The sequence below is a fragment of the Prionailurus bengalensis genome, chromosome X, assembly GCF_016509475.1.
Source record: "Prionailurus bengalensis isolate Pbe53 chromosome X, Fcat_Pben_1.1_paternal_pri, whole genome shotgun sequence".
Lineage (NCBI taxonomy): Eukaryota > Metazoa > Chordata > Mammalia > Carnivora > Felidae > Prionailurus > Prionailurus bengalensis.
In genome coordinates, this window is record NC_057361.1 from 44,709,238 (window position 1) to 44,723,558 (window position 14,321).

Consider the following 14,321-nt stretch of genomic DNA (forward strand, 5'->3'; position numbering starts at 1 on the left):
ACACATGTAACCCTTTCCCCACCCACCTCCCTCCATCAACCCTCCATTTGTTCTCTATTGTTAAAATCTCTTATGGTTTGTTTCTCTCTCTCTTTTTTTCCCCCTTTCCATGTGTTCATCTGTTTTGTTTCTTAAATTCTACGTATGAGTTTGGTTTTATTTGTCTGCTTCCAACATGAAGTTGTGAAATCCATGATTATGACAAACAATTTTTCTTCCATTTTGGCATATATGGTGTCCAGAACACCTATGGAAATATGGTAGGCAGAAATATTTGCTCTCATAATAAATTAATATTTTATAGATGACTCAGATAGGGAAAATGTGCACTTGCAATAGGACTTAATATAGTGGATGATATTTTTGTAGGTATAATTTCTTCTCAAGCAAACTTGTAGGGTACTGTGAGGCTTTCTGGGATAATCTCATTAACAAAAAAATTTTTTTAGCAGCACCACCTACTATCTAGTAAAGCTCTCATTATGAAGCCTGACTTAGAACAGTGTTTTCCCAACACCTCAATCATTCATATGATATAAATTTAGGACTTAAAAGATATACTCAAATCCATATTAGTAGTTCTTAATACTTTCATTTATATTCTATCTATCATCTTTTAGTCAAACTCAATGTAAAGGAAATTTTATATCACTACTGAAAATACAAAACATGCATTATATGCTATGGAAAATATTTTGAGAGACAGAGAGAGAGACAGAACACAAGTGGGGGAGGGGCAGAGAGAGAAGGAGACACAGAATACAAAGCAGGATCCAGGCTCTGAGCTGTCAGTACAGACACTGAGATGGGGCTCGAATTCACAAACCGTGAAATCATGACCTGAGCAGAAGTCAGACACCTAACCGACTGAACCAGCCAGGCACCCCTCGTGTCAGTATTTCTTAATACATCAATTTATATTCTATCATCTTTTAGTCAAACTCAGTGTAAAAGAAATTTCCTATCACTATTGAAAATACAAAACTAGCATTATATGCTATGGAAAATATTTTCAAAAATTAATTCCATAAGAGACAGGGGCCAAACTATGGTGGAGAAGGCTGAAAAGAGTGTAAAGGTTGCTCTTGGAGCAGTTGTGTGTGTAGAAAATGAAATGTGGGTGACGTAACTATAGGACCTAGGACAGTGATCCACTCTAAATCACAAATTATTGCAAAAGCCAGGCCAATAGTTATTGGTGAGGGTTACCTAATAGAAGAACAGGTAGGTGCTTATCATAAATGCTCAACCTGATAATATCACCCCTAATGCTGAAGATCTGGAACTAAAATATCTATGATCATTGGCACTAATAATGTGTTTGAAATTGGCTGTTATTCCCAAGCCATGAAAATGGAAGATAATAATGTTATTGAATCAAAAGCCAGTGTGGGCAGAAAGGTAATATTGAGAAGTGGTTGCATCATTGGGACTTGTTGCAACCTGAATACATTTGAGGTCATCCTTGAGAATACAGTGATCTGTGGTGCAGATTGCCTTCATGGGGTGCAGACTGAGCAACCACAGCCCCAGATACCACAGCTGGATTTCCTGAAGATAACCTTGCCAACCTACCACGACCTAAAGAAGACTATGAAAGGAAGGTCAACACCAGTAATGTGTGAAGACAACAGTGAGATACCTCCTAAAGACTTGGTAATAAGATACCCCCAGAGAGTTAAACTACTTAAGTCAACATGTGGCAAGGTAGTATCAGTTTATCTATCAAGACTTACAGTACCTCAAGACTCACCACTTTCGGTTCAATTGCAAGCTTAACTGAACCACCTTCTGATTTGCTAATATGGCCTCCAAGCTATCATTCAGAGAAAGGAGGAACTCTGGATGAGAGCACCAGAATTCTACTCTGCACATAGTAAATTTAGAGAAGCTTTCTTATTTATACATTAGTCTAATATGAATATGGTTTGTATAGTGTGGCCCCCAAGTCTGCCAATTGTCTATGAGTTCTAAATGTTCTGATAAAATAGTTTCTGACTCTTTAGGACAAAGAACCAATCAAAACCCAGACAGTGTATTGTGCAGACATCACTCTTTGGGGCTTCTCCACAGCCAGACTAACAGCCTTCTCTTACTATCTCACTGAAACTGAACTCAAACTTCATCACAGACATTCTAGGCAATTATGCTAAGCGGTAGGACAGACCCTGACATGCTTGTGACATAAAAAGCAGCAACTGGCAGGAAGACAGAAATGATTTTATCAATAGCGACTTACTGCAATGTGGCCATAGCTCTTGAGTCAAGATAATAGACTTTCACCAGGTGAATAGTATCAAGTATAGAAAGGGTACTTCACACTGTACTCTTATTCATCCATGAACACACAGTACAGTAGTTATCTATGCTGTGTAGAAAATTACCCCCAAAATGTAGAAGCTTATTATCTTTTGAGCATTTACTATCTTACACAGTTTCTGCAGATCAAATATCTAGGAATGGCTCAGCTGGCAGTTCTGGCTCAGTGTGCCTCATGAGGTTTCTTTCAAGAAGTCAGTCAGACCGGTGGTCATCTGAGGACTTGAGTGGGGCTGGATGGTCCACTTACAACATGATTGCCTCACAGGGCTGTTGGCAGGAGGCCTCAGTTCCATACCAGGTGAGCCTCTCCACAGGGCTGGTGGGTATCCTCATGACATGGCAGTTGGCTTCCCTCAGCTTCCTTCAGATCCAAGTGAGGAAGGACTCAATCCCTAAAGTTGCACACCATCACTTCCACTTCATTTTATTTCTTAGAAGCAAGTCACTAAGTCCATCTCACAGTCAAGAGGGAGGGGATTAAGCTCCACCTTTTCTACCTTTAGAAGGGAGGAGAATCTAAGAATTCATGTTCATATACTAAAACCACCATCACAAACACACATATCCATTTATACCTGGTATTCTCACTAGTGCACAATCAGCACCTCTCAAGGGTTTCCACATTGAGGAAGATGGGTTCAGGAAGAACTTCTCTTTATTAATGGGAATGGCACATGACATCATCCGAGGTCTTCATCCTATAACGTTCTGTAAATACCACCATCTTAGACATTTAAATTTTTGTCCCAAAATATACCATATATTTCATTAAGCATAATTCAACTTCTCTAGGCTTAATAGAAATTATTATAAATAAAATAATGAGGGATAAAAAATTTAACTCCATGAAATAAAAAATTATAAAAGTTTAAAATTAAGAATAAAATATAAATAATACATGTAACTGATTTCCCTTTTACTAAGCATTCTGTAAATGCTGTGTCATTTAATCTTCCTAATAGCCATTTTGTGTACCACTCAATTGTTCTTGGTTTCCACCTCTTGCCTGAGTGCCACTTTTAGAAAATAGAAAAGGGTGCCTGGGTGGCTCAGTTGGTTGAGCGTCCAATTCTCGGTTTCAGCTCAGGTCGAGATCTCACGTTTCATAAGTTCAAGCCCCACATCAGGTTCTAAGCTGACATCATGGAGCCTGCTTGGGTATCTCTCTCCCTCTCTCGCTGCCTCTCACTGGCATGTGCTGTCTCTGTCTTTCTCAAATTAAATAAACTTAAATATATATATATATATTTATATATATATATAAATATATATAAATATATATAAATATATTTATTTATATATATTTATATATATTTTTATATATTTTATATATATATAAATATATATTTTATATATATATAAATATATATAAAATATATATTTTATATATATTTATATATATATAAAGAAAATAGAAAAAAGAATGTTCAAACAAAAGAACAGGCTCTTTGAAATTAGACAGGATTTAATCCTAATACGTGCCATCTAACGTATCTAATGCTATCCAACATTGTAAAGTATGAAAATCCCCACTAATGTTCCTCATAGAGGAATAAATAAATATGTAAAACAACTAGCACAGTGCCTAACAAATAGCAATACTCAAAACTACCAGCTATAATTATTGTCATTATTGTTTAAAAACAGAAAAGAACATTAATGATTTTAGATTGGAGCTTTACACATTTGCCACACATTTTCTCAGATGTTTAAAACCCTCTTTTCTTGTCAAAACCACTAGGCCCAGAGAAGTTAAGTGACATTTTCTTGTGGATTCTACTTTCTAATTTCCTGCCTGAACCCTCAGCCTGTATCCTACTCTACTTCCAGCCATTACAAACTACTCCAAGTTCCCTGAAACCAGCAAGTTCTCACCTCCACATTCACTCTTTCTTCTGTACACACACATGCTGGATGATTCTCTATTTGTTAATCAAGCTTTAATTTCTCCACCATTCTAAATTTTATGAGTCCCTTTGTTCATTGTCTCTCCCCCTAGAACGAAATATTGATGAAAGCAGGGGATCTGACTATTGTGCTCTCAGCTGTACCCCCAAACCCTGAAAGACCTATAGTAAATGATCATCCATAAATATTTAATGAATTAATTATCTGTCCCTTGAACCAGTCTAGGATACACAGTCTGGTGCATATGGGGCTTCCACTTCAACTCTGGGAAACATGGAAACTGGGGAGGGTTATCTTTCTGGGAACGCCTATCATCCAAAGAGGCAATACAACTAAGGCTTCAGGCTTCTAGACTCAGACCAGTATGGAATAGGTCAGCCTTTATCTCCTCCTCTTGTTAGTTATCGTGACGAGCTATTAGAAACTGCTCAACACATTCATTCATTCATTCATTCATTTATTCATTTATTCAGCACACACTTCTTGGATGTCTCCTATACTGATAGGCACTGACTTAGGGGTCAAGGATAAGTCATAAACGAGTTACTTCTATGAGGCCACAGGTGAATGAACGGGCAGACAAATACCTGTCTGCTTATAACACGGTGCTGTTAGGACCATGACAAGGAAAGTACTGGGTTCTAGTATCAGGCTCTAGGAGTGGCTGATGTTCTTCATTTCATGTTGTTTGTCTCTAATACTGAAGCCTCAGTCATCAAGTCCTGAGGCATCCTTCTGGAATCATTCTTCATGTTTCTATTCTTGCAGGCTCTGCAATGCTTGATCTGGCCTGGATTTCACAAGACAAATACTGGAATCCTGAGGTTTTTTGCCAGAGGTGGATCTTATCAACATCCAGAGTATTTGATAATAATAACTAAAAAAATAATGATAATATCAGCTACCGCTTGTTTTCAAATACACTTATAGATTCCTATTTTATTCATTGGTTTATAATCCATTATTATTATTATTCATTGTGATGCTCAACATGTCCCATTTTTTTTTAATTTTTTTTTCAACGTTTTTTATTTATTTTTGGGACAGAGAGAGACAGAGCATGAACGGGGGAGGGGCAGAGAGAGAGGGAGGCACAGAATCGGAAACAGGCTCCAGGCTCTGAGCCATCAGCCCAGAGCCCGACACGGGGCTCGAACTCACGGACCACGAGATCGTGACCTGGCTGAGGTCAGACGCTTAACCGACTGCGCCACCCAGGCGCCCCAACATGTCCCATTTTAAAACACTACCCATGTGGGGCTCCTGGGTGGCTCAGTCAGATGAGCATCCGACTCTTTGGTTCGCTCCAGTCATGATCCCACAGTTCATAAGTTTCAGCCCCACATCGGGCTCTGTGCTGATGGTGTGGAGCCTGCTTGGCTCTCTCTCTCTCCATCTCTCTCTTCCCCTCCCCTGCTCATGCTCTGTCTCTGTCTGTCTGTCTGTCTGTCTCTCTCTCAAAATAAATAAACTTAAAAATAACGTAATAAATAAATGAAACATTACCCATGTGCCAAGCACAGTACTAAATGCTTTCTTTACTATGTCTAAACCTTGCCACATACCCATTAAGAAATTCCTATTTTTTATGCCAATTCTACATATTGGGTAACTGAAGTTAAGGTAAATGTAGGGAATTGTCAAGTTATAGTTCCAGTAGAAAATGGTGGTTCAAAGTGCAGGCTCAATTCTAAACACCATTCTATACTAAAAGAAACCTGGTCTCCTCGGAAAAATGGCTGATTCCAGGGCTGGCACAGCAGAAGTACAAAAAGAGGCAGGAACATCTCGCTGCACCAAAAACGGTTTCAAAGAAAAATAGACACATATCAAGAAGACACAGGAGCAGGAATCAAGGGGCTTTCACTGGACAAACCTGGGGAAATTCGAGCATCAAAATAAATCATGATCGTAATGGGTGCACAATGTATACACTGAATAAAATATATATCCATGAACCAATACTGAAACATATGAAGACATGAATAATTAATAAATGAGGGAGAGAGAACAGCTCTTCGTTGCAGAAGAATCCTCACCAGTGAAATGGGGGTGGGATACTGAAGTTGGAAACACACACTTTTTACACCATCATATATTAATGGATTCAGTCAAGAATCATCAATGGGTCATAGAACACAATATTACCATAGCCTTCAAGTATCTCCACACAAAACATTTAAGTGAACAATGGGAAAATATTAACTTTACATCAATCTGATTAATACTACCTTAACCAAGAGATCAAATTCAATATCGCCAATTACAGAATAAATGGATATCAGGTGCCAACTTATATAATGCACTGAGAAGGATATAGTATCACTTTGTGGTATTCCTGGAAGAAATGCATACGTGGAATCTAACCATAAGCACAGAATCAGGTAAACCCAAGTTGAGGGGCACTCTAGTAAATGGTTCATACTTCTCAAAATTGTTATGGTTGTGTGAGACAGTAAGTTTGAGGACTTATTCCAGAGGGAATAAGAATAAAGTGTAATAACAATGAAATAAAATGCATGATAGTAGACTGGAGAGAATAATGGACAAACTATAAAATTTATAAAATTTTCTACAAATAGCATTATTGAGATAATTGGTCATATTTGAATAAGGTCTATAATGAGATGTATAATACAGATATATAACCAATGTTCATGTGTTGATTTTCATAATTGTAGTGTGTTTATGCAAAAGGATGTCCTTGTTCTAAAGTATTTAGAATACTAAATATTTAATGTATCTATAGCTTACTGTCAAAGAGATTAGAAAAATTTGTATGTATGTGTATCTTTGTGTAGTGTGTGCAAGGAGAAGAAAAAGAGGAGGGGAAAAAGAGAGTGAAAGACAGGGAGTGAGAAAGATAGTGAAAGATAAAAAATATGCAAAATATTAACAATTGAGGTATTTGGGTCAAGTAAAAACAGGAGTTCCCTGGCCTATTATTTCAATGTTTTGTAAGTTTGTAATTATTTCAAACTAAAATGTATCTCCCCCACAAAAAGTATGTGGGTTCTGAATCCCGATGGGATAAGTAAACGCCTGGCTCCTTCATTTATTAACTCTATGATCACAGAAATGTTACTTGATCTCTGATTCAAAGTTTTTGACCTGTAAATAGGCATAATCATTGACCAATTGCAATTACATGAAATGATACATACAATATGTTTTGCGCAGTATTTTGGACCTAGGGAATACTCAATAAAAATTAAATCTCTCTACTATTTTTGATTTAAAAAAAAGTCTGAAAAGTACATCATTAACCTAACATTTCTGGTTCCAAGTACTCAGATCTAACCATGTCACTGAGGTGCCCACCAGCAGTCAGACTCTATGGGCTCCTGGGGCATTTAGAGCTCAGTAAAAGGTAGCTTTCATCACGATTGGAATTATTAATCCCAGCACTTCTGATCTTAATGCCTAGCCTCTTACCACTCCACTTAGCTGCCTAAGTGTGTTCTTGGGGGTCAAGAAATCCTCACATTAACATCTAGTATGTACTAAATTCACTAGACTTGTATATATGCCTTCCACATTGTTCAGGGAGAGCTGAATTATTTTTGACCCTTCCTTCTGACTAGTACAATGTATTACAGTAACAGGATCTACCATTTATTGGCAGCCTACAAAGTACCATACTTGACAACCCTGGGAGCAGGTTTTAAATATCTCTGTCTCTTTAAGGATTAAATACACAGGTTCAGAGAGGTAGAGACTTGCCCCAGACACAAAGCCAGTAAGAAGTGGCACATAGGCTATCTCACCACAATACGCATGCTCTTACTACTATCCTGAGCTGTCTTCAGTCCTAACAATGTACACTATCAATTAACCACCACCTTCCAAACAGACTATCTTATCACTTAAGGTAAAGAATACCAGTTGGCCTCATGTTTACCCTGGCATCTAGTTTGCTTCTAAGCACATAGTAGGTCCCCAAGTACCTACCTGGGAAGAGGATTTCTCTCTAACCTGGGAAGAGGGAGTGCCTTTAAACATTTAAGGAGTCTCTAAAAACAAGCTTAAAAAGGGTGGTTTGCTAACTGTACAGTAAAAACTCAAAGCAGAGATGTGATGCCATAAAGCTGAAAATAACTCAACTAGATATTTTAGCATTGTTTATAAAGATGGTGAAGCTACAATAAGCAGCAAGGAAGAGATACTGAACATTTGTCAGGGTGGTAGATATCTTGCTCAGGAGTTAAAAAGCTGTAGTGAGGGAGGGGAGCATCATGCACTCTGGGGGTATAATAATATATGATTTTATTGGTTTGGGTGGTGATGACATAGGTTTTTACTTTATATTGTTCATCATCGATATCTGAATATATATTCTATGCACTTTTTTGTATGTATGTATATGGTATTTCAAAATTGAAACCAAAAATTTAAAAAATAGATTAGGAAGGTCCAAGCTCAGAGAAACACCAAAAATTGAATAAAGGTATTTATATGGCTACATGAAGAATGTGTCAGTCAGGAGGAGTGGTTGGTCATCCATGAAAGGAAATGCTTTTTTTAAAAATTTTTAAAAATGTTTATTTATTATTTTTGAGAGAGAGAGAGAGAGAGTCAGAGTGCGAGTGGGAGGGGGGCAGAGAGAGAGAGAGAGAGACAGAGAGAGACAGAGACAGAATCTGAAGCAGGATCCAGGCTCTTAGCTGTCAGCACAGAGCCCGACACAGGGCTCGAACTCATGAGCCATGAGATCATGACCTGAGCTGAAGTGGGACTATCAACCGACTGAGTGACCCAGGCACCCCTGAAGAGAAATACTTTTAATGCCTATCTAAGCACTGTGTAAAAATTGTCTCTACCAAGTGACTGGGATTATTTCTGGCCTCCTTGTTAAAGTATTACTCAGTGTGAGATGCACATACTGGATGATGTTAGCTTCATGCCTTGACAGAGAGAGTTTTCATGCAAGATGTCTACTCTTCCCCCATCTTCTGGATCCTAAATTACATTAATTTGTTTCTTTTCACTCTGCAAGAACTGAGTACCAGAATGCATCTCCCAAGCAGGTACACAAACACTCACACGCACACATACATCCTATCACACCAGTGCACTGATGTGTTTCAGGGGGACATTGTGGTGACTCTACATCCATTTGATGTTGTATTCATCTAAACCAGTCACAACAAATCTAATATTTTGATAATCACTGGTTTCGAATTGGCCATGTGACCAAATTCAGTCCCATATACTGGGGACGATGGGGGTGTATATCTTCTGGAAAGCATTATGTCACAGCTTTCTGTCTCACAAAAAAGGGACACGGGAAGAGATTTTTCTTTTCTGCCTAAATACCACCATGCCTAGATATGAGGCCTGAAATTGCTACAGACATCTTGGGACCAGTCTGGTGGGACACTGAGGATGGCAGAGAAAATAGAGGGAAAGAATCTGAAGCTTGATGAGCCAGAGGCCTCCATGTCTAGAACCCACCTTATTTTGATTTTCAGTCTATTTGGCAAATGGACCGAATACTTAATAAGTAATACCTAACTTCCAGGTACTACTACTGGCCCTAAAAATGCTGTTGTAGACAAAGAGACAAATGTCTTTGCCCTCATAGAACTTATATGTTTGGATAATTGTACAAACAATAAATAAAATAAATAACTAAGATATACTACATGTAGGAAAATGATAAAGCTATGAAAAACATTAGAGTAAGTTAAGAAAGATCTGGAGTGATGAGAAATTGGAATTTTTTTTAAAACACGGTCAGGATAAGCCAACCTTGGAAGGTGATATTTGTGAAAAGACTTGAGGACATGATGGGATGAGCCATTAAATACATGGAGGAAGGACATTTCAAGCAAAGAAAACAGCCAGTGAAAAAGCTTTTGTGTAAAAGTGTAACTATTGTAGCTAATGTAGACATGAGAGATCCTGTGGGAGTATAGTTGGATTTTACACAAGTAACACAACGTCAAATCATGTACAAACTTCTAATCCATGTAAATACTTTAATTTTTGCTCCTCTCAGTGAGATGGAGAACAATTGCATAACAGTGGCAGGATCTGACTTAGATTTTAAAAGGGAGGTGGGTGTGGGATGGGCTAGATGGCTGATGGGTACTAAGGAGGGCTGTTGGTATGATGAGCACTAAGTGATGAATCACTTGCAATTCTACTCCTGAAACCTATATTGCACTGTATGTTAACTAACTAGAATTTAAAGAAAAATTTGAATTGAAAAAAAAAAAAAAGAAAACAAAGCAAAAAAATTTATTTCTACACTGGTTTACATGGATATTCATTACATTCTGAAATATCTCGGAATAAAAGGATACCTCTGGTTGGTGTGATTAGACTATACATCAGAGACAAAGTTATAGGAAGATAAACCAGTAAGGATGCTATGACAATAATCCAGGCAAGAAACTGTAGTGGCCTTGAGTCAAGTGGAAGCAGAGGAGGTGGCAAACTTGTTCACATTCTCAGTCTATTTAGAACACGGAGGGGCGCCTGGGTGGCGCAGTCGGTTAAGCATCCGACTTCAGCCAGGTCACGATCTCGCGGTCCGGGAGTTCGAGCCCCGCGTCGGGCTCTGGGCTGATGGCTCAGAGCCTGGAGCCTGTTTCCAATTCTGTGTCTCTCTCTCTCTCTGCCCCTCCCCCGTTCATGCTCTATCTCTCTCTGTCCCAAAAATAAATAAACGTTGAAAAAAAAAATTTAAAAAAAAGAACACGGAATCAACAGGATTTCTGCGTAGATTTAATGCTAAAATTGACCCCAATATCTTTAAGTGAGCATCTGGAAGCATAATGTTGATGGTAACTGAGATGAGAAAGAGCTAAAGGAGATGAAGTGAGGGGTGAAAAAAGAATTTGTTTTTTCATGGTTAGAACCAAAAGGTCTATAAGACACGCCAAGTGGACAGTTGGATATAGACTTTGGCATTTAAGTTGGAGATGTAAATTGTAGAGAGAAAAGGGCATCGATGGCATATAAAGTCACAATACTGGATGAGATCACCAAGGGAATGAGTGTAGGCATAGAAGAGAAAGGGATCGAGGATTGAGTTCCCAGGCAGGTCAATGTCAAGAGGTCACAGGAAAGGAGGAGACCCAGCCAAGCAGATTGAGGAGGTCAGAGAACAACCAGGAAAGTACTGTCCTGGAACCCAGGTGGGTATATGTCAAGCTGGCTTTGTTTCGCTGGAGGGCCCTGAATGGTACACCAGGAAAGAAGGTCCTTCCAGGAGGAGTGAGCGATCAACTCTGTCCAAAATTATTGATAAGTCAGCTGAGGAGAGGACTGTGGGATAGCCATTTGATTTAGAAATACTGATGACATTGCTACCTTGACCACACAGTTTCCTTTCCATAGAAGTTGTATAAGCCTGATTGGCGTGTGATTAAGACAGAATGGGAAAAGTGGAAGCAGTGAGTATAGAAAACTCTCTTTCTGGGAGGTTTGCTATCAAGAGGAGGATAAAAGGCCCTGCAGGTGGTGGAGGGAGTAGGTAAAAAGGTTTTTTGTTTGTTTAGTTTTGGGTTTTGTTGTCTTTCGTTTTTAAGAGGAAAATAACATCAGTTTGTATGCTGACAGGAATAATCTAGCAGAGGGTGGAAAAGTGATGAATATCATACAAATGCCATGAGATCATGGATTTCTTTTTTGATTTAGCCAATCTACATGAGAATTCCCTGATACTTGCAACTGAAAGAATATTCACTAAGCGAGTCAGCAATGTACTGGTATGTCTAGGACTTTGCTATTTTATGCTTATTGAGCAGGTATAATTTATAAAAGTACTCTCATTCTGGCTCAGATGATAAATATTATGAACTAGTTTGGATGACAAATTATACAGTCACATGAATTAGTTAGGAATATCGGTACTGAAGCCATAGATTCCGATCCTGGGCCTGTCACTTACAAGCTGTCATGACAGAAAAATTACTTAATGTCTGTGTTCAGGTTCTTCATATGAAAATGGGGCTACTGATGACACATATGTCATGGCATTTTGCTGACCAAATGAGGTAAAACACCTATGGAGCTTACAAAAAGGATTTGCCAAATATGGTAAACATGTCATAAATATAAGGTATTATTAAATTTGCATGCAACATGATGCAAATTTCCCCTTTGCAGTAAAGAATGTAAACTGCTCGTGGATCAATTTTCCCTTTCATACATATAACCTTAAAGGTAATTAACATGCAACTAAATGTGAAATCATTAACAGATGCATTTTATAGTTAGGAAACATGGAAGTAGAGTATTTAAGATACAAAGGTAATTTAAAAAGAAATGTTAATCGATGGACTGTGTCAAGAGGCTTCATGTTATGTATAAATTTATATGTCAACATGACTCACCCAGAGGGTGGCCAGATATTAGGTCAAACACTATTCTGAGTGTGTCTGGCAGGGCATTTATAAATTAGGGTAATATTTGAATAGGTATACTGAGTAAAACAGTAAAAGAGTAAAAAAAAAAAAATTGCCTTCTCTAATGTGGGTGTCCTGTATCCAATCAGCTTAAGGCCTACATGGAACAAAAAGGCTGACTTTCCCTCAAGCAGGAGGGAACCCCTCCTGCCTGACTGCTTGAAGTGGGACATTGGTCTTGTCCTGCCTCTAGACTCAAACTGAAGATCAGAATTCATGACACCTGATCCCAGCAGCTTTTGGACTGCAACTCACATCACTGCCTGTCCTGGGTCTCAGGAATTTTGACTTGGACTGGAACTACTCCTGCTCTCCTAGCTCTACACCGTGCCCACAAACGTGTTGGGTCTTCCCAGCCTCATAATCTTGTGAGCCAAATTCTTATAACAAATGTCTCTCTCTCTCTCTCTCTCTCTCGACAGATAGACAGACAGATATAGATGATATAGATATAGGTATATGTATAAATATATAAGTAATCCTATTGAATCAGTTCATCTGGAAGACTCTGATTATTACACTTTGGAAGGTACAAGGCACTTGTTGAAGTACAACTACATGATGACATGATGTAACTCAGTAAAGAGTGCGCAGTATGTTCACAAGACTCAGATCATCAGGGTCACAAAAAAGGCCTTCATAAGTAATTACCTCATGGTTATTAAAGGTTGTGGTAGGTAGAATTCTAAGAATGGTCTCCCAAGATTTCCCATCATAATCCCAGGTACCATGAATAAGACGAGTTATTTTGTACATATTTGTGTTCGGTTACATGGCTAAAGGGATTTTCCAGTTACAATGAAGGTTACTAAACAACTGACCTTAAAGAGAGAGATTATCCAAAAGAGCCTAATCTAATCACAGGAGCTCCTTAAAGGCACACACTTTTCTGTGGCCGGCAGCAGAAGGGAAGCAAGAGAGATCTGAAGCACAAGGATTTGACACACTATTGCTTGCTTGAAGATGCAGAGAACCACATGAGGAGAAATACAGGCAGCCTCTAGAATCTGAGAGCAGCCCCAACAACATCCTGCACCACAGGAGCTGAATTCCTACAACCACCTGGATGAGCTTGGAAAGAGCTTCCTCTCCAGAGCCTCCAGGTAAGATCCTAGCCCAGCTGACGCCTTGATTTCAGCCTTGTGTGACCCTAAGCAGAGAACTCGCTGGATCCACACATGTCTGACCTATAGGAACTGTGAAATAATACACATGGGTTGATTTAAGATGCTAAAGTTGTGGCAACTTGTTATGCAGCAATAGAAAACTGGTATCAGGCACTTAAGTTATTAGTGTATTGAATCTGTTGTGGTTAAGGTAATTCTCTATCATCCAACTTCCTGGAGAGAATGAGAAATAATTTCTGACCCAGCCATAGCTGCATGTAGCTCTAAGGTGCAAATTAAAATAAGCACAGCCAGAGTCACAGTGCAGAGAATTCTAATTCTTGTGTAGTGAAAACTAATTGCAATTTAGAGGCAAGAACAGACAGCTTGAAGTGTGACAGTAACAATGAGGACATTTCCTGGCAAGATGTGTGCCATACTCAGTGTGAAGGACTTGCACGCTAGAGCTGCCCATTCAGCCCCTGCCCTTCAGATAAGGCAGAACATTAAGTTCCAAGGATCTCTTATGGGGCAACAACAGACATCCACAGCCAGGGGAATTGCAGGT

The 14,321-nt window shown here is 38.8% G+C and overlaps 1 pseudogene; it reads left to right on the forward strand.

The window, feature by feature from the left end:
* Positions 1-892: 892 nt before the first annotated feature.
* LOC122476964 lies at positions 893-2,541 on the forward strand (annotated as a pseudogene).
* The last annotated feature ends 11,780 nt before the right edge of the window (positions 2,542-14,321 follow it).